Raw genomic sequence first — 21,964 nt, forward strand, 5'->3', positions numbered from 1 at the left:
TTTTCGCCGCCGCCGTAAAAGCGACGGTTATGCGTGTCAGGAGAGGTTCCAAGTTAAACGCTAAATTTTCAACACTTCAACTCGGATCTCCGCTGGAAAAATCTCATAACCATCAAAAAATAATAATTCGTTTTCCCCTTCGCACCGGTCGTCATGGAGACGGTGCGCCCGGAGTCCGCCGGATTGTTATTATGCGAGCGCCCCGAGGGTCGGGCCTTCCCGCACCTTTATCGATTCAAACGAGCTTTTTTCGCGAATCGTAATTAATCGAGGGCCGAGGATCGACGGATCAGGGGGTGGCAGCGGACGGGGATCGCGAAAGGAGGTTTTGCCCGGAACGGGTGCAGCGAGCATTAATTTCAGGGAATTGGGGGTGCGGTTTGATTTTCCTTTATTTCTGACTAATTTGTTGCTGCGCAGGGTGCCAGATCGCGTGACGAAAATTACGAAGGTAATTCGCTGCAAAAGTGACAAAATTCTTATCGGAAAATATAAAATAAGTATTTCGCAGTTATCCTGGAAATGCGTGAAAACGTTTTTCCCGCACGCCGACGTTATTTTCTTTGCAACACAAACTAGGGCAAATTGCTTTGTAAGGTTGGTATTAGGTGACGTAAGAGACGGAAACGTCAATTCACTTTAAACAAAATGGGCGTTTCGTCACATTTGTAAATGTAACATTAATTCTGATCAACACAATAAATTTTAGTAACTTGTAGCAAAGAAATAAGGAACAATTCTACAAGGTAAGAGTAATAACAAGGCCATGAAAATAATTATTGTTATTTTTCAGGTGAAAAGAAGCAAAATTCGAATAATAAAAAATTCGCACATTTAAATTTTAATAACCCACTAGTAAAAAAGTTACTAACATTAATTTATTTAATTTTAAATTTTATTTTTAAAAATTTTTGAGTTATTCCTTACAAAAAATTCCTTACTTCTTCGGTATACGCATGTAGCTTATTTTTTTTTTTAAACAATTGTCAATGTCAAAATTCTCTCAAATCTCTCTAGATCAGGTTTGAGGTTATCTAAATAATTTTCAAAAGTCTGAAAAGTTTTAGATTTAAGCAAATTTTATACCAAAAGACAAGAAATAAAGACATTCAAAAATACAACTGAACATATTCAGTAGCCCAAGTGTCTTTACATCAAAATGGCTGACGTACAATTGACATTTAATTTTGCCAACCTAATAACCATTAAATAACTAGGGGCTCATATCAATATGACAATACTTTGACAATTGTTTTATACGTCAGGTAAATAACTATTGATTTTGTTTTTGACAACTTAAAATCATCAAAATTGTTGAAAAAATTTCGGAAAACACATTTGATATGAATTGTTCGTTTTCGAAACCCGATGATAAATAAGAATTCGAAATTGTCACTTGAACAATGAAGAATCTTTGTTTTCGTTAAGTATTGCAATTTGGAAGTTGAGATTTTAAATTTACTTTTAACGTTTTGAAAATATCGAAAGTTTCACATTTACACTGTACAGTTGGTTGCAAAAAAATTGGGAAATTTGATTTTGTCCATTTGTCAGTTAATTGTCTACTTGACAGTACCTATCAAATAATTTTAAAAAATGTCTCGTAAGAAGGTTTCACACTATGGAAAAATTGTAAAAATGTGTCAATTTTATTCTGACAGTTCCCGTTTTTTTTGCAACCAACTGTACACACTAGTACAAAGTCTTGGGTGTGAAAGATTTTCATTAAGAAATGTTGAATTACAGCTAGAACTAGAATTTAATACTTTGGAAGTAGTTTTTTGAGCTTTGGATTGAAATTTTTGGAAGGAAAATTTCGTTTGTCAAATTTATTCTTGAGGAATATCGTCTCTTTACAATTTTTCTGGTTTAAAAGAGATATTTAATAGAATAAAATCAATATATAGAAAACACATGCTCTTTCAATTAAAAAACGAAAATTTGTAATTCTGAACTTGGTACAGGTTTGTAAAAGCATCAAGAACTGGAAATTTTGACATTTAAAAATTCAATTTTTTTTTATTTTCATCAATTCTTATGTTTGTCGAGGTTATTTCCGTAAAATCAAAGTTTTTTGGTAGTAATTAAAAATTTTTTGATAAAATAAAATTTATGAAAATGTTGACACTAAAATCTCAAAACGTGATACTTCAAACTTAAAAAAATTAGAAAAATAGTTTGGCTTCCAATTGGATTTTTTAGCTTTTAAAACAAAATTTTTGGAAATAAAATTACGTTTGACTGAGGGGGGGTAATTTAATATTAATTAATTATGTTAGTGTTTAATTTTAATTCTTCAATTATTTCTGACTATTTCTATTTCAGGGAATTGCCGTAGCAGATTTTAAAAGGTGAAAGAGAGAATTTTAGGAAATATTTTAAATTCATTTTTTTAAATTCTTCAAGAAAATTAAAATAAGTGTGATAAAACGTTGAAAATAATTTTCTCTTTAGAACGTACAAATTAAAACTCATTTTAATTTAATCCAAACTGGACAATTGTGAGAAAAATTACAATTTGATCGTGAGGCACGTCAAATTTTGACTTTCAAGGTTATCTTTGAGCACTAATTTTCCGAAAGAAAGCAGATTTGTCAGATTTCATTTTAAATAAATAAAAACAAAAAGTCATATAAAGCTTGCAAAACAAAACGAATTACACTTTGAAACTATAGTTTTACAAAACAAAACTTTCGGGGGTAATACCACGAGTGCTTAAAAATTACCGATAATTTTCATGAAAACTTGTTGTTAATAATTCCACGAATTCCAAGAACGAGTGGAAATAGACAACAAGGTTGAATGGAAATTATCCGGTTAATTTTTAAGCACAAGTGGTATTTAGGGAGAATATTTCTCAAATAAAAATACTGAATACTTGAAACCAATAGGTATTTCCCGTATATTCAGATACGAGTACAATTAATAATTCAGTACCTACCTGTTGCATTGTTACAACAATCTATGAGTGAAATATTCAATGAAAACGTTAACTTATAACTAATAAATTTATAAATCGATGGAGTGAAGATTTTATCTTCACAACTCAAAATGTGGAAATCAAACGTCAAAATTGTACCCAAAATTGAATAATTTTTAAATTAAGGAAAATATTGAAACAAGAGTCGTTATTTATGTTTACTATTGAAAGTTTATCTATATTGACAAATTTGGCAAAGTTAAAACAGGAGAAAGGACAAAGGTAAGAAAAATGTGTCAAAATTAAATTTGCTTGGAATTCAAGATTTTTTAAATAATGGAACAATAAATCCAATAAATTGATAACTCTGTTTGTTATCATCTTATCACATACATATTTAATAAGATTTTAAAAGTGATTATTTCCTTCATGTGTTTAGCAACCAATTGCGTGACAAATATTGACCAATCAAAACGAGAAAACAAAAAATAACCCGACAAAATTTCTCTAAAATGCACATGGGCAATAATCTGATAAAAAATGTCGGTACCTGATTTTTTTTAAAATTATTTTGAATAAAAAGGATTGGAATTAATGCGTTTGGTTTCATTCTATTCAGGAAATAATCAGCCGTATACCTCTCGTGCAAAATTTTAATATCGGCAATTTTTTTGCTAATGAACTCAAACATCCATAAATTATTCGGTCAGAAGACCAATTATTATCAAATAAAAGCCCTCGACTTCGTCTCGTGCTCTTATTTGCTAATAAATTGGTCTTATGACCTCATTTATGGATGTTTTCGTTCATTAGCAAAAAAATTTCCGATAAAAAATTTTGCTCTTGGGATTTAATATGTGAAAAAATAAAAATTATTCACATATTTATTTTAAGTCCTGTTGTTTTACCTTTGAAATTATAATTTTCATAACATACCTACTTCTTAATATTTCCACGATCTACGTAGGGAATAATTTATTATTTCTGTCATTATTTTTGTATGTTACAAACTGCTCCTCTTCTCGGTCGCGAAAAAAATTTTTTTTGTATGACTTAAAAAACTGTATTATTATATTTCACCATGATTAACTCGTAAAACATCTGTTTACGGTAATAGCGCAAAAAAGCAAAAAGCGTTAGAAAAAGTCCCGTATAGTGTGTACTTCTCTCTGACGTTATGCAAATATATCTATGCACTGAAACAGTTGAATCATATGCGTGCATTGAAAACAATTCAAATTGGCCGCGATCTTGGCTTTACAAAGACATTTAAAATTTGTGTTTTGATGTTTTCTAATCCTAGAAATAGCTATTTGTACAATAAATTAGGAAATATAATTTTTTCCGTATTAGGCATGGGATTTTTTATCGAGGCGAGAGCCGAGATCAAACACGCCTTGCACGGAAAGAAAATGGATTTTCTACGTATTGCACACATGATTTTTTCGACTGGAGAAACAATTTTGTTTACAAAAAACCCAAGTTTGTGAAGGCGTTTAAGTTAAATTTACGGAAATTCTATTAAAATATCTAATACAAGTGAACACGCAGCGCACGAATATTGAACGTTTTTCTTGTTAGTTTAAGCAGTGTTAAAAAAACATTAATTAGTTGTAAATTTTGAGGTTATCTTTGACAGTTCTGTATCTCAGGAAACGATCAAAATTGAACTTTTAGTGTTGAAATATTTTTTCCGCCCTTGTTAAGAAATGTTTCACTTTTTCACTTATTCAAATTAGTTAGTTTTCCAAACTTTAGTAGAAAAAAATATTTATCGGGACTCATGGGATTGCCGCACGAGCTACTTTATGCCCTTACTATAACTATTAAATATTAAAAACATTTTATCATGTTGTATTAGATACTTCATTTCCATTACGAAATCCTTATTCTCATTAAAAATGAAAATTTTTGACTGCGTAGAGAATTTTCCCGTTTTGCATCTTGCAATGGTTCTAACTGTGCCTTCGCGGTCAAATTTTCCCTCAGATTTTGGCAAATTCCGTTCACATTTTAGTCATGAAGTGGTGCGCCTAGATTCTTCCTCCTATTTGCCTTCCGATTGACACTCTCGGTCCTAAAATTACGTAAATTCATTAATTAGCTGGTCCCCTCTAATCGCCTCCGAAAAACAATAATCAAAAAGCAATTTTAGCGGCGGTCCTAATTGTCTTCGACAAGCGTTCTCGTGCCTTTCCAACAAACAAATCGGACACGCGTTAACAAACATTTACACTTCCACCTAATTATCGCCTTATATTCAGTGAAACACGAGTCGTTCACGAACAAATTTCGAACTCGCTAATGAATTGGAAACAGATTTCACCGAACCAATCGCGACGCCGGACGTCTAATTGCCATAACAACAAAAGACCATAATCATAAAACGACTATTTATCACTCGATCATTTTATTTATTTCGATACGTCTAATAACGCGAATGCAAATTAGACTGCGGATGCTAATCGGGCCGTGGGGGTCGCACCACGAACAATACAGGGTGGACGGAATCGAGTTCCCGTGGGCGTAACCGGCCGCATTACAATAACACGTGACCGGTCGATGATTGATCATTACGCTTTATGAAAATTGCAGACTTACGTGCTCGTATTTTATGCAGATCGAGCAATCATGTCGCGCCCCACGTTAAGCTCGTTTCTCTCATACGGTCTAGGGGGGGCAGATCTGCCAGAATTGCTGGCCCCAACGAGAACAAATCAAAACACATCACCAAAACACATCTTCAAATGTGTTTTCTACGATTCGCACCTAGATTGGTCTAAATTACTTGGAATTGCTCCATGCGAGTTTTCCAAGCGAGGGGGCTCAAATCCGGTCGTACTGGTGGCCACTAGGGGGGAAAAATGCAAATTAACCAGTACAATTTTGAATGTGAAAGCAAATACACCTACAAATGTGTTTTTCTATTATTATTATTATTTATGTGTAGATTGTTGTAGATTTCTTTGTTCGGACATGCAAGTTGCTCTATCTGAGATCTGCGCACAATTATTATGTTAATTCGTTAATTAAATAAGAGAGGTCCAACGTTTGCACATTTATGTGCGCTGTTAATTATATTTTCCTATAAAATTTGTGTTTTTTCTAATTATTTTAATTTTCATCTGACAATTAGTGGTTGGCTTCTAATTACTCGTTAATTAGTTGGGGGAATGGTTAGATCTTAACAAATTCATTTGAAAAAGTGCTCGCATGGCAACACTGAAAAAGCTGTTTTATGTATTTAGATGTGTTTTTTAATTTCAATTAATGTTCATTCTAAACTCGTTCCTGGTTTATGTTTCTTTGATGTTTACTACAAACTTCCAGATTTAATGGGCAAGGTGAGGAATATTATTACCTATCTTGAATTGCAGGTGGCGGTAATGTTGAAATACACTCTTTTCACACTTACAATTATTATTTGTTCGATATCTCCCTAGAAAGTGAGTCTGTATCCATAATTACCAGTGGGTGAAGGTTTCACTTTCGCTCACTGTCTTTCGCTCACGCATAATAACTATAAAATATTTACTTGAAACAGTATATTATATTGTTAGGAGCAAAAATTAAGCTGAATTAAACTTGATTTTAAGATTTTTTTCTACGAAAATGAGAAGAAGATTCCAAAGAACGTCATATCTATGATTCTAGATTGCATTTCGTTCCTTTTTATGCAACTGAATATAAAAAAATTAAAAACTGGTGCATTTTCTGGTTAAAATTTGCAATTCTGTGGAAACCTTCCCTCCCCAGCCCATTCCTCGCTGTCGCCAACCCTACCCTTTTAAAATATTCCGGGTGGTGCGGCATCCCGCTTCCCGAGGACGTCCCGAAGCGTCGGCATAATTCAGATTTGATATTAAAGACGTAATAACAAGGAATAAAGCAATAAAGAACCGCCGGTTAGAATATGAAATTGTCGCGCTCCGCTTTTCGCCAACTTTAATTTCTTTCGCTATAATTCAGCGACATTAAAATATCTCGCGACATTTTTACGACGGCCAAGAATTATTGGGCTAAATTACATTTCACATCTGAAATATTTAAATTTGAATTGGTGAATTATTCCCGGATTTTCGCCGCATCGACCAGCACCAAAAAAAAAACCAAATCAAATTCATAATTACGCGTGTGTGAAAGTCAAACAGCGTGATTCCATCACAAACATTTTAATAGCGGCCACGCGCGGCATAAATCAAATCGTTTAATATCTTTTACACATTCAATATGCCAACGGTAAAAAGCCGGGGCTAATCCTTGTAAACCACATAATCCGATGGACGGGACGCGTTCCCATGCCGAGGGGGTGCATATTAGATTACAGATTTATTTATTATATTGTTCGGAGGGTGTAACTCAATATCCGACCGTTCTCGGCTACATGAATATGATTTTATTGCCGGGACAGAGGACAGGGAGGGAATGGCAAAGAGAAAGCACCAATAATGAGCGAACTGGTCGCAGGTTTTTTACAAACGCAGATTTATGTCTTCACGTTTCACTCTCCACGCACGACAAATATATTGCGTGATGGAATTTGCTTCGGCAAACAATTAGTGAAAAGGAATTTGACTTTTCGAAAGCTCTAGCCGATAATTGAAAGCTTATTTTGTCACGATTATTTGCTAGAGATTGTCTTTACTGGATGAACCGAAGCTCCGGCAGTAGGTTTAGAAAGCTTAGAACAGAGAACTTAGATCTCTTTAACGGCTGTCGTTAAGAGCAACGGCCGCGAAATTCACTTTCGCGGATTTCGCTGATTTCGCGGCTTTCGCGGTACGCGAAATGCTCGTTTCTCTTCCAAGACATTGCAGGATATGTTTGTACCCACTTAGACCTGTTAAGCGTCCAGTATTGGCACTCTGGGTGGTCATCACGTCTGACCAAACTTAGAAAACTGCTTCGCGAGTTGCTTGGATTACTTGAACTTTCAAAATTTGAAGTTTCAGAGACGCAACAAAAGATTAATTGTTTCTAATGATTGCAGGTCGTAATGATGAGCATTCTGGTGGCGATTCTAGATCTGGACAAAGACAAATTCCAAAATCGCAACGAAAATTTTGGAAAACTTGCTTCGATTCCCAAATTTTGAACACTTTGGGGTTGGAGTTTCGAAGGCCACACGGTTGAGGTGTTCCCGAGGGGCAACGTAAATTTTGAAAATTCTTTCCAAAATCGAAATTTTGGCGAGGCATTTTGAAAAAAAGTGTTTTTTTTTTTGGTAGAGGTTGTTTCTCGTGAGGTGAATGTTTCCGTCGGGGTTTGTAAATTATGCGTGTGCGTGCTCGTTGTCTTATTAATGCGTCCAGTCAGGGCCCATTCGCATAACTCATCTGGAAAAGTGTCGAGTCGCGTTGCTGGACTGCCCACCGCGGATATATCGGCGTAACGAGCGCAATTTATAAGAGCCCGGATGAATGAGTTGTTACACGGTTTAATTTTTCATCAGGTCGTTTGTTATCCGGCTCAAAATGCCGATTAACTTGTCCATGTCATTCGAGTGCCGAAAGAGCCATCGCTCATCCGCCGCTGAAATGTGTTCGACCGCGCTCCCCGACGTCCGATATTAATAAAAGCGGGCCGAGTCCGGCCCTTATCGCGCCCCCGAAAATCGCACCGCCGCCGATTAGGGCCGATTTAACGGCGCGGGGACAATAAGGCCGTGGGGGCCGATAACGAGCCGGAACTGATACGCGCCCCCTGCTCGATGATTCGCCTTTTATTTCGATTTTTCGACGCCCACCCACTCGAAACCGTCCATAATCGGCTCGGATTTGTCCTCGATTCTCGCCGCCGCCGAAAATCAAAAGCCAATTTCCTGACGGACGAATGGAACGCACTTAGGCGCCCTATCTGCCCCCAAATGGGGCTCGATGGGGCGATTATAGACGCGTTCGGGTCAAATTTAGCGTGATCGAGATACTTTAAAACTTCTTCGCTAATTCGACTCACCATCAGACCTGCCATCGACAAAACGGCCCATCAGAGCCAACCTCCGATTCCGATCGACCCGAGATACACAAAATGATTTCTCACAGACTTACGATCATCTTCCTGCACACAACACCTGAACAAAATCCTCTCAACTCATATTTATTTTTATTTACTTTATTTATTCTATTTATTCTACAATTTTTTTTGTACCCTACAGGCTTTCGGATTTCTAGTTACAACGATATTAACATAACTAAACCTAAAGTATCAATTCCAGAAATTTCCAAAAATAACCTTTTCAATTCCTATTCTCCACCCCTCTCCTTCTCTATCCTTTCCCTCCTCTTCCATATCTCTTTTATCCATCTTATTTCCCTTTCGTCTTCATTTTCTCAAAGTTTCTTTCCCCCCCTCTCTCATTTCGCTACATCCATTCCACATGTGCTCCCTCTCTCTCCTCATAGCACATTCTGCACCTTCTTTCCTCTTCTTCCATCCAATACCTACCTCTTTTCTCTCTCCTCGTTTTACCACGTCTGAATCTCGCCATCATTTTTCTTTCCTTCCACTCTCTCTCCCCAGGTATTCCAGAATTTCCTCTGTCATACACCTCTCATACTCCCTTGTATCTGGATTCTTTGATTCTCTCCCTTCTTCCTTGCTCGTCTGTGTCTTTGTCTCTTTTACTCAGCTCTACATTCATCCATCTTCCTTTTGCTCTCAATCTTTCCACTTCCTCACTGGCATTCCCGTTCCACTGGTGGTATTTCTCTGTCTTCTTTTTCTCCATGTTCAATCGAGCACTGTGGCCGAGCGCCTAGCGCACCACTTTGCATTCGGGAGGTCCCGGGTTCTAACCCCGGTGCCGCCTGATCTGGTGTGGGTTTTTTTCAGAGGTTTCCCCACACCATCGCATCATGGTATGTCCCATATCACAGATAAGGAGAATGCTGGGTCAGTATATCAACCTTTCAGTACCTACCACCTTCCTTCCGCACCCATTCTTACCGTACCCATCCCGAATCTTCCCGTCAGTGTGACTGAAAAGGCTCTGGAAAGCCTCAGCAGCCCGCCCCCCTTCGGGAGGGAATGAAAGATGTATCATTTCCTTTCCTCCATGTTCTTTTTTTTTCTCCAGCATTTCGTTAGTATACGGCATCCTATCCCGCTCTGTTTCCCGATTTCACTCTCAGCCTATTCTCCTTGCACTTTTCCCTCACTGTATAACCTAGCGTTTACTAATTTTGACTTGGTTAGCTAAATAATTCGCTTTTTTACTTAAACGCAAACCAGACACGTTATTTTTGGCCCAAATGGTATAATTTGCCAACAAAAGGATCATTCACTATTGGCCGACCGTTTTGAGCCATAAAATTGACAATTCCCATTATCACCTAAATTTACAACAGCACCAGTAGTAGGTCATAAATTAAAATTATTTTCAAAGTTAAAATGTAAAATTGCGTTTAATTCAAAATCTAATTGGTATTATTTTCCGCTGATTTCGTAAATAATTATGGGAAGTGAATCTGGGTAGGTTAGTATAAAAATATTGCCACCAACACCCACAACAAACTTTTACAATTTGTGTTCATATTTTATTCGTTTTCTCGACTGCTCTTGGGTAACATTCAGTAAATTGTTAATAATCAATAACCGATAGGCTCTCGCTGATTGGATATAATTATTATTATAACGAATTAATCTGCCGCCATCTAATCAACGTAATTACTTAAAGAAGAAAATAAAGTTACACCGTTACATTCATTACTATGTACATATGTAATAACTAATTGAGCAACGAATCGATCAGATATTGAAAAAAACATTTGATCGGGTCGTCAAATTTTAAGCCAAGTTCTAGTAAATCTTGTCCTCCAGTCTGACTAAATCAAAAAATTACCGTAAGAGCAAAACAATTAATCTGGGCTTGAACCTGAGAAATTTTAGCATGAACCTGAGAAATCTGTAATTTAAAAAAAAAGAGAATTAGGTAATAATATGAGTTCCTAATGCTACAAAGTTAAGCTGGATTCATACTGAACCTGATACGTTTTAAAGAAATGAACCTGAGTAATACATTTTGAATAAAAATTTGACGTTACCAGTTGGATTTTATACCTTGAAAATTGCAAAAGAAATGATCTTGGATCGATATCAAGTTTGACAACAAAAATTAAACCTGAGTTTGGAATTTTGGTTTAATTCGTGTGATGTCTAAGAGAAGTAATCTTAGAGTTGACCTGAGCTGCACCAATACATTGCTGCTTCAAGAGGAAAATTAACTCTGAGTTTAAACCTGAAAAAATATGAACCTGAGCGCAATTTAAACTTGAAATACAAAATCTGAAGCTGGTTTTAGTCTACAGGAGAAACTTCTGAGCTTGCGTGACATTTGAACTACTAAAATGTAGAGAAGAATGTAAATTCTGAGAAAAAAATCGTGAACCTGAGCTGACTCAGTGATAGAATATGGAATTTGATCAAATCTTGCCGTGAAGTATTTGATGGGAAGATAAGAAGTTGCTTCCACGGCCAGACTTACTCTGAGCATAAACCTGAGAAACTTTAATGTGAACTTGAGTAAACCGTGATTTCGATAACATTAATTGTAATTCAGAAGTGCCAACAGTGATGATGTGAAAATGGCGAAAATGTCAAATTAGGACTGATACCAGAGATATTTTGATGATATGAACCTGAGAAGAATCACCAGGTTGTTTTAAAAAATTGGAAATCGTCTCAGGTTCAGACGTGAAGCAGATTCTGGTCTTTAATATCCAAGTTCAAGATATTATTTTGAAATTAGGTAGATTATCGGGTGCGCTTCCCACAGAATATTACATTTTGAAATGTTATTAAGTAAAGTTCAGTAGGTAAGTAAAGTTTTGTAAATTATGCTGTTAATCTACGACTGTAAATATTATGGCTGGTGGTTGTTGATTGGATGTAATTATTATAATGAATCAATCAGTGGTCGCCTAATCAACGCAATTACGCAAACAAGAAAATAATATTGGACCATTACACTGATTAAGTAATCACTTAATCAAGTCACAAATCGATCAAAAAGTCAAAGGGTGAACGAGTCGGTTTGCTTCCTTAATAACTGTATGTGAATTTAGCAAATACGTATTTAGTAGGGGGGCAGAAAATGAGAAGCGGCACAGTTTTGCAGCAAGGCCGGTAAGACTTGGTAGTGATCGTGTGAAATCTGAATCAAAACGAAAACAATTTGATCGAAAGCGACCAAAAAAATCTCACATCGCACAACAATGGACGTCGAGAATCACATTTCCGAGTGTCCGGAAAAAAAGTCTGAAAAACAGCGCCGACACGTGTTAACATGACAGCGGTGGCGTCGTTTCAAAAAACACAAAAAAAAATCCACCGAAAATAGCGCCGCCGCCCGACTGAAACTCATCACTGTTCGGAAATTACAACCGCCTAAAACCAAACAACTGGGAGCTTATCTCCGCAACGACAAAAGATACTCCATTTAACAGGCAATCTGAATCACTCGGTATAAATTACAAAATTCACCCCAGCTTATTTGTGCCGCTTATCGGCGCGGACCGATCGGCGGCGCGATTACGCCGACACGTGCGGATTAGCCTTAAGCACGCGTTTGTTTAAACAAATGATTGATGGCTCCGGCTAATTACCCACAGGGTAGGTGTCGATTTGACGATGGAGCTGCCAGTTAATTTAGACGTCGGGAGCGGCAGCGCCGAATTTAGTTTTTCCTGCCGGTTTGTTTTTTTCCTGCAGTGCACTTGTCGCCTGGTAATTTCGTCCTGATGTCGACAAACACATTGTCGGCTAACTGAATCTGGAGCGGTTTATCGGGCGAGGGTCGCTTTATCCCGCTAGGGTTGTAATTGGTATATTAGTTTTGCGGTCGTTATGAACTCAGCAGGACGGGGACGGCGGGCATGCGCCCCATGGACAAGCAGGAATGGAGTCGTCAGCGCTTTCCTGCTTTGCTGGACAGCGCCCCGCACAGAATACAGGGTGGACCACCGAAAATCAAACGGACGAATCGTGATACACTCAAGGGAAACATTTTTTTTACCAAAGACTCTTATTGCAGCACAGAATTGCAATCAATATTTTCAAAATTACAATTTACTCAGGTTCATTTTAAAATTTCTCAGGTTTGCAAAATCAAATTCTGCTCAGGTTCATATTTTCAAAGCATGTCATTGTCATTTTCACGTCATTTATATTTATCATTTGATACCCCTTGTCATTTAAATTCTAAGGGTGAAATACCCCTGCCTTGGGGTTGAAAATCCGTAAACTAAAATAGCCACATTACATCTCCCTTGCAAACTCCTTTGACCCACCTGATCGTTTTTCAAATCACTGAAATAGTTTTTATTTCGTTCGGGTGTTCCTCAGGGGTCCAGTTTGTCCCCCCGTGTATTTCCAGATTAATACACAGCGTGGCCCCGGTCGCCTTCGATAACTCGTCGATTCTCAATTATTTCCCAGGACCGCCGGACAATATGCACTCCATCATTGCTGCCCCGGGTTGTTATGGCTTCGTCGTGGCCGAGATCCATTCTGCTGTCTTCTGAGGCCGGCCAGGAGTTATGTCTTGGCCGTGTCGCTGACACACTCGCTTATATTTTATTTTATTGTGCCGGTCCGCACGCCCGATAACCGCCATATTGCCCGTTCCTACGTCTCAATTCGTTTTGACGACGTGTGTGCGAGTCCTGTTCTTCGAGACGCACGAGTTGCTGAAGGATCACCCAGACCAAAAGGTCGCACGAGAAATCATAATCGCGGGATTCGTTACTGTACTTGAACCAAAATTACGGAAAAAACGCAAATTCGAACGTAGCGTGAACATTGAGAAAAAATCTTGAACCTGAGCGTACTCGCTGGGTTTGACAAGCAAAATTTGAACAAACTGTGATTTGTGGCTCAAGATGCAAAATTGTCACTGAGCATGAGCCTGAGCCATCAATTGTGAACCTGAGCAATCGCTTCTCTTGAGGCTCAAAGTGCGAGGTTGGTATTAACTAACAAGTGAGAGTCGCGAACTTGACGAAAATTAAGAAAAAACACAAATTTGAACGTATTGTGAACACTGCGAGATAATCTTGAACCTGAGCATACTGGTTGATTAGATCTGACAAGTAAAATTTCAAGAAATCTTGATTGTGGCTCAAAATGCAAAGTTCTCATTGCGAATTAACCTGAGCGATCGATTGTGAACCTGAGCAAATGCTTTTCTTGAAGCTCAGAGTGCTTCTCTCGACACTCAAAGTTGAAGTTGGTTTTAATTAACAAGTGAGAGTCGTAGTGTTGACTCCTTAAGCCTGACTAAAATAAAGAAAAAACAGATTCGAACGTGTTCTGAACACTGCGAGAGGATCTTGAACCTGAGCGGACTAGCTGATTAGATCTGACAAGCAAAATTTGAACAAACCCTGACTTCTGACTCAAAATGTAAGATTGTCACTGAGCTTGAACCTGAGCTATCGATTGTGAACCTGAGCAAATGCTTCTTTTAAAGCTCAAAGTGCGAAGTTGGTTTTAATTAACAAGTGCGAGTTATGAACCTGACCAAAATTAAAAAAAACATGGATTTGAACGTGTTGTGAACACTGCGAAAGAATCTTGAACCTGAGTGAACTCGCTGATTAGATCTGATAAGCACAATTTCAACAAACTTTGACTTGTGGCTCAAGATGCAAAATTGTCACTGAGCATAAACCTGAGTAATCGCTTGTGAACCTGAGCCAAGCTTTTTCTTGAGACTCAAAGTGCGAAATTGTTTTTAATTGACGTGTGGGAGTCGGAGTGTTGAACCTGAGCACATGTCTGACGTGAACCTGAGATTGTGTGGATCGTGCGTAATCTGTAAGCAGGTCTCGGATGTAAAAGTATCGATGTTGCAAAAAGCGGCCTGCGATTATGGCGTAACGGATGAACCTGAGCCGGAGCACGCCGTTCCATTACAAACGATTTGAACTAACGATCCCGGCTACATAGTATATATTTGTTGATGAAGTCTGAATCGGCATCGAGCGGTTTCTCTTTTATCTGCATCGGTTGCGTTTCTGATTAGGCGGCGTTTGTTTTATGCGGGTTTTCAGCGATTGGTGTCGTAAATGGTTTGTACATTGTGAGTTTGACGGTCGTAAAATTGCGATGTAAATAGGTTCAACAGTCGCGTATTGATTGACAATGGCGTTAACGACGGCTCCTGGCGGTAATCGGGCGCACTACGTGGGTGTAACGAGTTCACCTTTCGCCGTCAGAGCCAGAGGGCGTCTTAATTAAGCCGTCGCGTACTCGGTATGACCGATGATGTATTAATAAATTCACGTCGCTGCCATCATAACGTCGCCGTAATAAACTAAATGAGACGTAGCAAAGGCACTCGGATATGTTCGGTTATTTGTCAATGACATTCACTATTTATTAAAGACAACGGAAAGTTAAGGATCTCCGTGCCGGGATTAGAATGTGAGGAATTCGTGGAGCTGTCCGGCCGAGGCCGAGCCTCGCATCTGCGACTCTCACAGTATAATGCCTGACATCCGCGGTATGCATCCGAGATGAATCTATTAAGGTATTTTTATTTATATTTAACCGTGGATATGGTACATCTTGTAAATATTTTTCTGATTTGTTACCGAAATATTTCTCTTCCACTGCAATAAATTCAGACAGGATGAAATTCCACCGGCTGGCTCATTTAAATTATTTCTTACGATGGAATTCTGACCGAATCGGACTTTTCGACAACGTCCTCCCGCATATTTTATCATAATTCGACTATCTCAGACCCGGATCGGACCGACATGTCACTAAAATAATCAATTGCCCATCGAACAACGACCAGACTGAGATAACACACCAAAATTTATCTTCCACTGACAACGACAAAACGCAAACTGGAACTCTCAAACAACCACGCCGGACGCGCAACAGACACAAAATTGAACCTGAGCAAGCTACGCACCAATTTTAAAGTTGCCACAACTCAAAACAAATCGGAACTCGTTTTGAGATCGATTCCTGAGACAAATTTGAACCTGAGTCTCAGTCTGAGCACCGAAAGCACAGAAAAACTTGAACCTGAGCTGCACCTGACTCTGAAAATGTATTAAAATTTTTGATTCTGCATGTCCATGTTCACAGAACTCATAAGAAATTCAGAACATGATTAATTTGAACCTGAGGGACCATGTTCAATTCAAAAAATAAACTTGTAATCCGAACCGACAGTTTTAAAATCAAGAAAATATAAATTTGATTGGATCAAATTAAAAATATGTTGAACCTGAGCGGTCTGAACCTGAGTTGATTTCAAACCACAAGATTTAGACGACTCTGAGCCAGCATAAAATCGGAAATTAATGAACCTGAGTAAATTTCTGGATTGAACAAGTCTTGAACCTGAGCTGACATTTTGAACCTGAGCTCTTGTAGTTGAATTAATTCAGAAATTTGTTCTACTTGAGTGTTTTTTCTGTCGCATGTTGTCAACATTTATCGCGTCGCCCTTGCGACCTTTTATCACGTCTATTTTTAAACGGAATTAAGAAATTGAATTTCACGGCGCATTAATTTGCGTTTGTTGAAATACAATTGGCAATTTGTCAAGTCCGCATTTAGATAAATAAACAAGATTGCTTTCACTTCGGCTTTTCCTTGTTTCCTTTTTTATTGTCGTTTCGATAAAGAATCCATTCTCTGTGTCCATTTCGAGATTATAAATTTACGTGACCGAAACAATAAAAGAACCGGTATTATGTTAAAATATTTTGTGAGAAATAGTCCCAATTAGCTCGGTTTAAATTGTTTACGGAATTGTATAATGTTACGCTTCCTGATATATTACGTGGTTGCGTAAGCTGATTATTCGGAGGCAGATGGGAGAAATGGATCGATCTAAGGACTAGATAACAATTTATAAATTCCAAAGGAGCCGAATTAATTTGGGGATGGCTCCGTAAAGGACTCTCTAATTATCGGAATTTTTATGGAGGAAACACCCACAGAAATTTTCAAATCTTTTAGGAAGCACTGTGAATTTTCTTCTGTGAAAGAAAACTTCCCTCCAAAATATTTAGATAAATAAAATACGTTTGCTTTGAATACCTACAAAATTTAATGTGCACCTCTGCTAAAAAATTCTGTTTGCCTCGGCTGCGCCTCGGCCAGAAAACTCAAACTCGCACGAAAAAAATGCACTTTTTGGCCTTGATTCCAAATAACTGTTAAAGAGAAAAGATAAGTTCAAAAAGATTTCGGTTCAAATTGCCAGAACGCTTTTTTAGGGTTCTCGTACGTTTTGAGCCTATGAAACTGTCAAATTCAGCAGGGCTGTAGCGTTTCTAATTTTCTTGGTCCGCGTCGTGGTGGCTGATTTGTCGTTGGTGTGTGTGCGTTGTGTGGAAAGCGTCGATTTTCTCGTCGTCGACCTTAATTTCCATCATCATCGATAAAGGGGCGACGGAAAGCTGTGGAAAACGCGTCGGTATCTGGGAGAGTGCGGTATCGGTCCAAATAAGCAGTCAATATGATTTTTATTGGGGGATAATAAGGATCAAGCAGCTCGACGGCAGTGGTTATCTGGTCTACGTTGCGAGATTACGCTACAGTGCCATATTGGTCCCGCATTGGGCGCCCTTTCATTCACGACGCTTCCCCGCGGCGGAGGCGGCCGCCGAGATTTCCGGTCCCGGACCCTCGGCCCACTCGGATATCGGGAATGCGATATTTATTAGATTTTTAGGAGCGCGAATTTCCTCCCCCGTCGAGATTTGTGTCTTTTCTATGAATTTATTTTCGACGGGGGCCTTATTCACACGACGAGAGAACTTGTTAGTCGAGGCTACATGTATTAGGGGTTTATCCGGAGCTGGCTTAAATGAAAAGGCGGACCCGGCCGATACGGGCGTCAAAAAGGGGCGATAAGGCCGATAATTGAACGTTTGCAGCCCTCACTTTTGGGGGACGCGATCATGTTTAGATCGCACATTTAGATCAATTTTGTTTGTTGTTGCTCAACAATTGCTGCATCATAATCCCTCTTTTATGTCCTCGACGGCACACACAGATAAGAATTATTTTTCATTCAGGCATGAATTCGTTCAAATGCACCCCTCCATCGACGCCACTGACTGACGACACGAATTATAAGCCCAAGCCGCACCTAATTAACCCCACAAAGAAACTTCTTACAAACAAAAAAGATTATCTTCCTCTGGCACTTGCAAAAAGAAACAATCACACCAAACTCCACAAACTGTATTCCCAAAAAAAAAATTCTGACCCGCTCGATAGAACTCGAGTCTGGACATATCTTGGGCTCCTTGCACTCCATACGCTGACCAAAAGCAACTTTGCAGGAAGTTATGATAAAAAGTTTGCTAAAAATATGTAAAAAGTCTTTTGCCAATTCGTGTTTGTGTTAAAATTTGATTTTTAACTGGAAAAAATCTATTGGTGTAGATTTTTCAACAGGACGAAACACGTCCCCACACGACACCCAATAGCGTTTTTAATTTCCAATTGATCAGAAGGAACGGCCGGGTGTCCCAAACGAGCTGCGACAACGAGTGGCGGTCGCCGAGGGGGTGCGAGCCGCCGCCGCCCCATCGTGTAAAAATTCGGTATTGATCCCTGCGAAATTCGGAATTAATTGTCGAGTGGCTTGCGCGAGCGAGAGAGAGCCCCGATAAGGTCGACAAAGGAGGACCATAATTGGTTTGTTTTAATTTAGGTGATGGTAGGGAAAACAATTAACCTGCCCTTTATAGTTTTAATTACTTCATTTTCGTGGCTATCTCCGTTCCCTGCGAAACGCAGCCGCCTTCACACCGGTCGACAGTCGGCCGCCCCTTTTCCGGCCGGCAGGGCCCCCGGGCTCGCTGGTGTCCGGGGGCGGTTGTGCGGTGTGAACCGGCCTCGTTATCTCCGAGGCAATTTACCATTTCTGTATTCTGATTATGCCTCTATATAATGACTACACCATTGTTAGGGGCGGCCATTTTAATTTCTAGTAAAAACAACATGGCGCCCTCGCGAGGCAATTAAAACAGATGATAGGCGATAATGGCGTTAATTAATTCAGCCTTTCTCTGTCGGGAGCTAATGTGCAAATTAAACTGTTACACAGGCCGGGGCCCGTTCACAATTGCGCCGCCGCTTATGGCGCCGCTCCACCGACCACGCCGTGAGCCGGGCCTTAGCCCGCCGGTAATTATCCCTGTAATTGCTAGATGGCGTCGCCCGTAGATTAGCCATTGTTTTACAATTCCCGAGGGAAGATGGATGTTGGTGCGATTGTTGCTCGTTTGTTTCGGAAGATAGAGCGACTTATGCTGCTGTTTCGGCCCTTTCACCGACGGATTATTTATTTTAATTAATATAAATTGCCCAAGGAGAGATTTCTGCGGTATTCCTTTTATTGTTGTTGTCGCTCTTTCAGGATCCGTCTTAATAACGGGACGGCGCTCGTAAATTTACGCCTATCTCGACGAGATCGCCTAGTTTTAACTTTTATAATTTGAAACATAAGGTCGACAAGTCGTGGTATTTCTGGTCCGGCCGAATTAACGTTGTCTTTGCTTAATTGCCGGGAACGCTCGTGTCATGGACCATTAATGCCCACAGACGGAGCTGATAGTGGTGACTCTTCAAATTCACATTTTTTTTATACTTACGACCAAACTCGTAAACACAACACTCCCTTTTTTCTTCCATCTTCCTATCTTCTTCCTTCTTCTCATCAAACACTATTCACCTTTTCTCTTCGTTCTTCAGACACTCTGTAATCTTTTCACTCAAAGAAGACAATATGAAAAAACAAGCAGCAGGAATCAGTTTTTGACAAGAACCCAGATGTTAATGCTTGCAAAGCAAAATAACTAAAAAACCATTTCTTCTTCCAGTGATTTGTCAGAATAATTTTAACAACTCCACTATCCAACAATATGATTAACAAAATTGCGAAGGCCGTATTTTATCAGTTTATCAAAAAATACTGTATCAACACAAAAGACCCGGTAGTAAATTGACAAATTAACAAAGAGGAAGCACCTGTATTACCCATTTTTTTGACACTCGTGTAACCTGCATCGCACTTCATGCGTTAAATTTTAATATTTTAATAACTGCCAATTCAAAAGGTGTGATTTTTTACCAGTTGGATAATTGGACCTCAAGGCCCCACATCGCCCTTGTCCATTGTCACCACTCGTATAAAAGCTCGATCAAATCTGACATCCACAACCAGTTCGAAATGCAGAAGACATTCCTGATTTGTGCTATTCTAGTGATGACCGCCGTGATGGTAAGATTTTGGGAACGTTTTTACAGGATTACAAGTGAGGTTTCAGGCTGGCGCTCAAGGCTTCCCAGGAGGTCCGAAAGGAGGACCACCAGGAGGACCACCGGGAGGCCCAGGACAACAAGGAGGAGGAGGATCCGGTGGTGCTGGCGGTGGTGCTAATGGTGGTTTTGGATTCAGCGGCGGGTTTTCTGGCGGTGCTGACGCCGGTGGCAAGGGTGGAGCTGGAGCCGGTTCCAACTAATAAATGATTTTTTACACCAGGCTAGAGTTGTACGATAAATGATAAATAAAATATTCAAAAAGTGTGGATGTTTTCTTTTAACGATTTCTTGGTGACCGTGGGGACCATTGGCCAAACGAGATAGACTAGTTTTACTCACTTTGAACGGTTTCTAAGACGGTTTTTGACTATCCCGAAAACAGAAAATACCTACATTAACCACATCGTTACAAGTTTCATCATAAGATACTCAGTTCAAAAAACACTTCTTTGATAAGATTTACCAAAAATGTACGGCTAGATTTACACCGTGTTTACATACATACGTATGTATCAGTGAATAACAAAAATTTGGTTAGATATTAAACGTATTTTCTAGATAAAACAAAAATATTTTAATATTTTAGCGGCTTTATGACGTCCCCACTCCGGACAAAGATTCACTGTCACCACACGTATAAAAGCTCGACCAAATCGGACACCAATATCGACAACCAGTTCGAAATGCAGAAGACATTCCTGATTTGTGGTGTTCTAGTGATGACCGCCGTGATGGTAAGATTTTGGGCATATTTTTACAGAATTACAAGTGAGGTTTCAGGCTGGCGTTCAAGGCTTCCCAGGAGGTTCGAATGGAGGTGAACCACCAGGAGGTGGAGCTGGCAGTGGTGTTGGTGGTGATTTTACAACCAGCGACAGGTTCTCTGGCGGTGCTGACGCCAACGCTGGTGGCCAGGGTGGAAGTGGAGCCGGTTTTAACTAATAAATGAATTTCCACTTCTCGTTTGTCAATGCTTATCACACCAATACAGGGTGCTCATTTTATCTGTTCACGCCTGAAGATTCAGAAATTGGCAACATATTAAACATTCCGTAATCAACTATGTCTTTTACACATTTGCATTTCCATTTGGTTGAATGAATGCAAATTTTTGTTGCTCGAGGCGCACGGAATGCCTGGCCCCCACGGAGTTCTGACCTGACGTCTTTAGATTTTTTTTATGTTTAATATGTTGCCTATTTTTGAATCTCCAGGCGTGAACAAATAAAATGGGCACCCTGTATATTATTTCTTCCTAACATTCTATAACCAAATTTTTGATTGACTTGTAGTCCTGAGCTTTGAAAATTAATCAAACTAAAAACTCTTTGAACCTTTACGAAGTAAATAATGACAATTTTTTTTTAAAAAACTACCAATCTAGATTTTCGTATCTTCTTCTTTCTTGTGGTGGAACAACTTCCATCTCATTGACAGTCAATGATTTTTAAATATCTGATAGTCTACTAAAAGATCATCATCAGACACTTTTTTTGCCTTGCTTCTTGATGCAGCAAAATGCTGTAGATAATTTTTTTGAATTCTTAGTTTTCAAGACCATTTTCTATTATCCAGAAAACATTTCAACTATTCCTTTATAGAATTTATTGAAAGCAATTTACACTAAAAAAAATTGATTATTTTTTCCTTGTAATTGACCTAATAATCTACCACGACAATTATTCTATAGAACTCAAATCTTGACTATGTCTGGTTTTACATGTAATATTCAAGCTTCAC

The 21,964-nt window shown here is 38.8% G+C and overlaps 1 long non-coding RNA gene across 3 annotated transcripts in view; it reads left to right on the forward strand.

The window, feature by feature from the left end:
- LOC138127028 (uncharacterized) overlaps positions 1 to 20,486 on the forward strand; it is a 40,360-nt gene extending 19,874 nt beyond the window's left edge. For 2 of the 3 annotated variants that reach the window (XR_011158070.1, XR_011158069.1), the window contains exons 2-3: positions 20,037 to 20,183; positions 20,230 to 20,486. This is a non-coding gene — a long non-coding RNA (uncharacterized lncRNA). Of the gene's footprint in view, positions 1 to 6,128; positions 6,265 to 20,036; positions 20,184 to 20,229 lie in introns of those variants that run through there. The other variant, XR_011158068.1, reaches the window with a different exon arrangement.
- The last annotated feature ends 1,478 nt before the right edge of the window (positions 20,487 to 21,964 follow it).

This window comes from Tenebrio molitor, chromosome 3 (genome assembly GCF_963966145.1).
Source record: "Tenebrio molitor chromosome 3, icTenMoli1.1, whole genome shotgun sequence".
Taxonomy (NCBI): domain Eukaryota; kingdom Metazoa; phylum Arthropoda; class Insecta; order Coleoptera; family Tenebrionidae; genus Tenebrio; species Tenebrio molitor.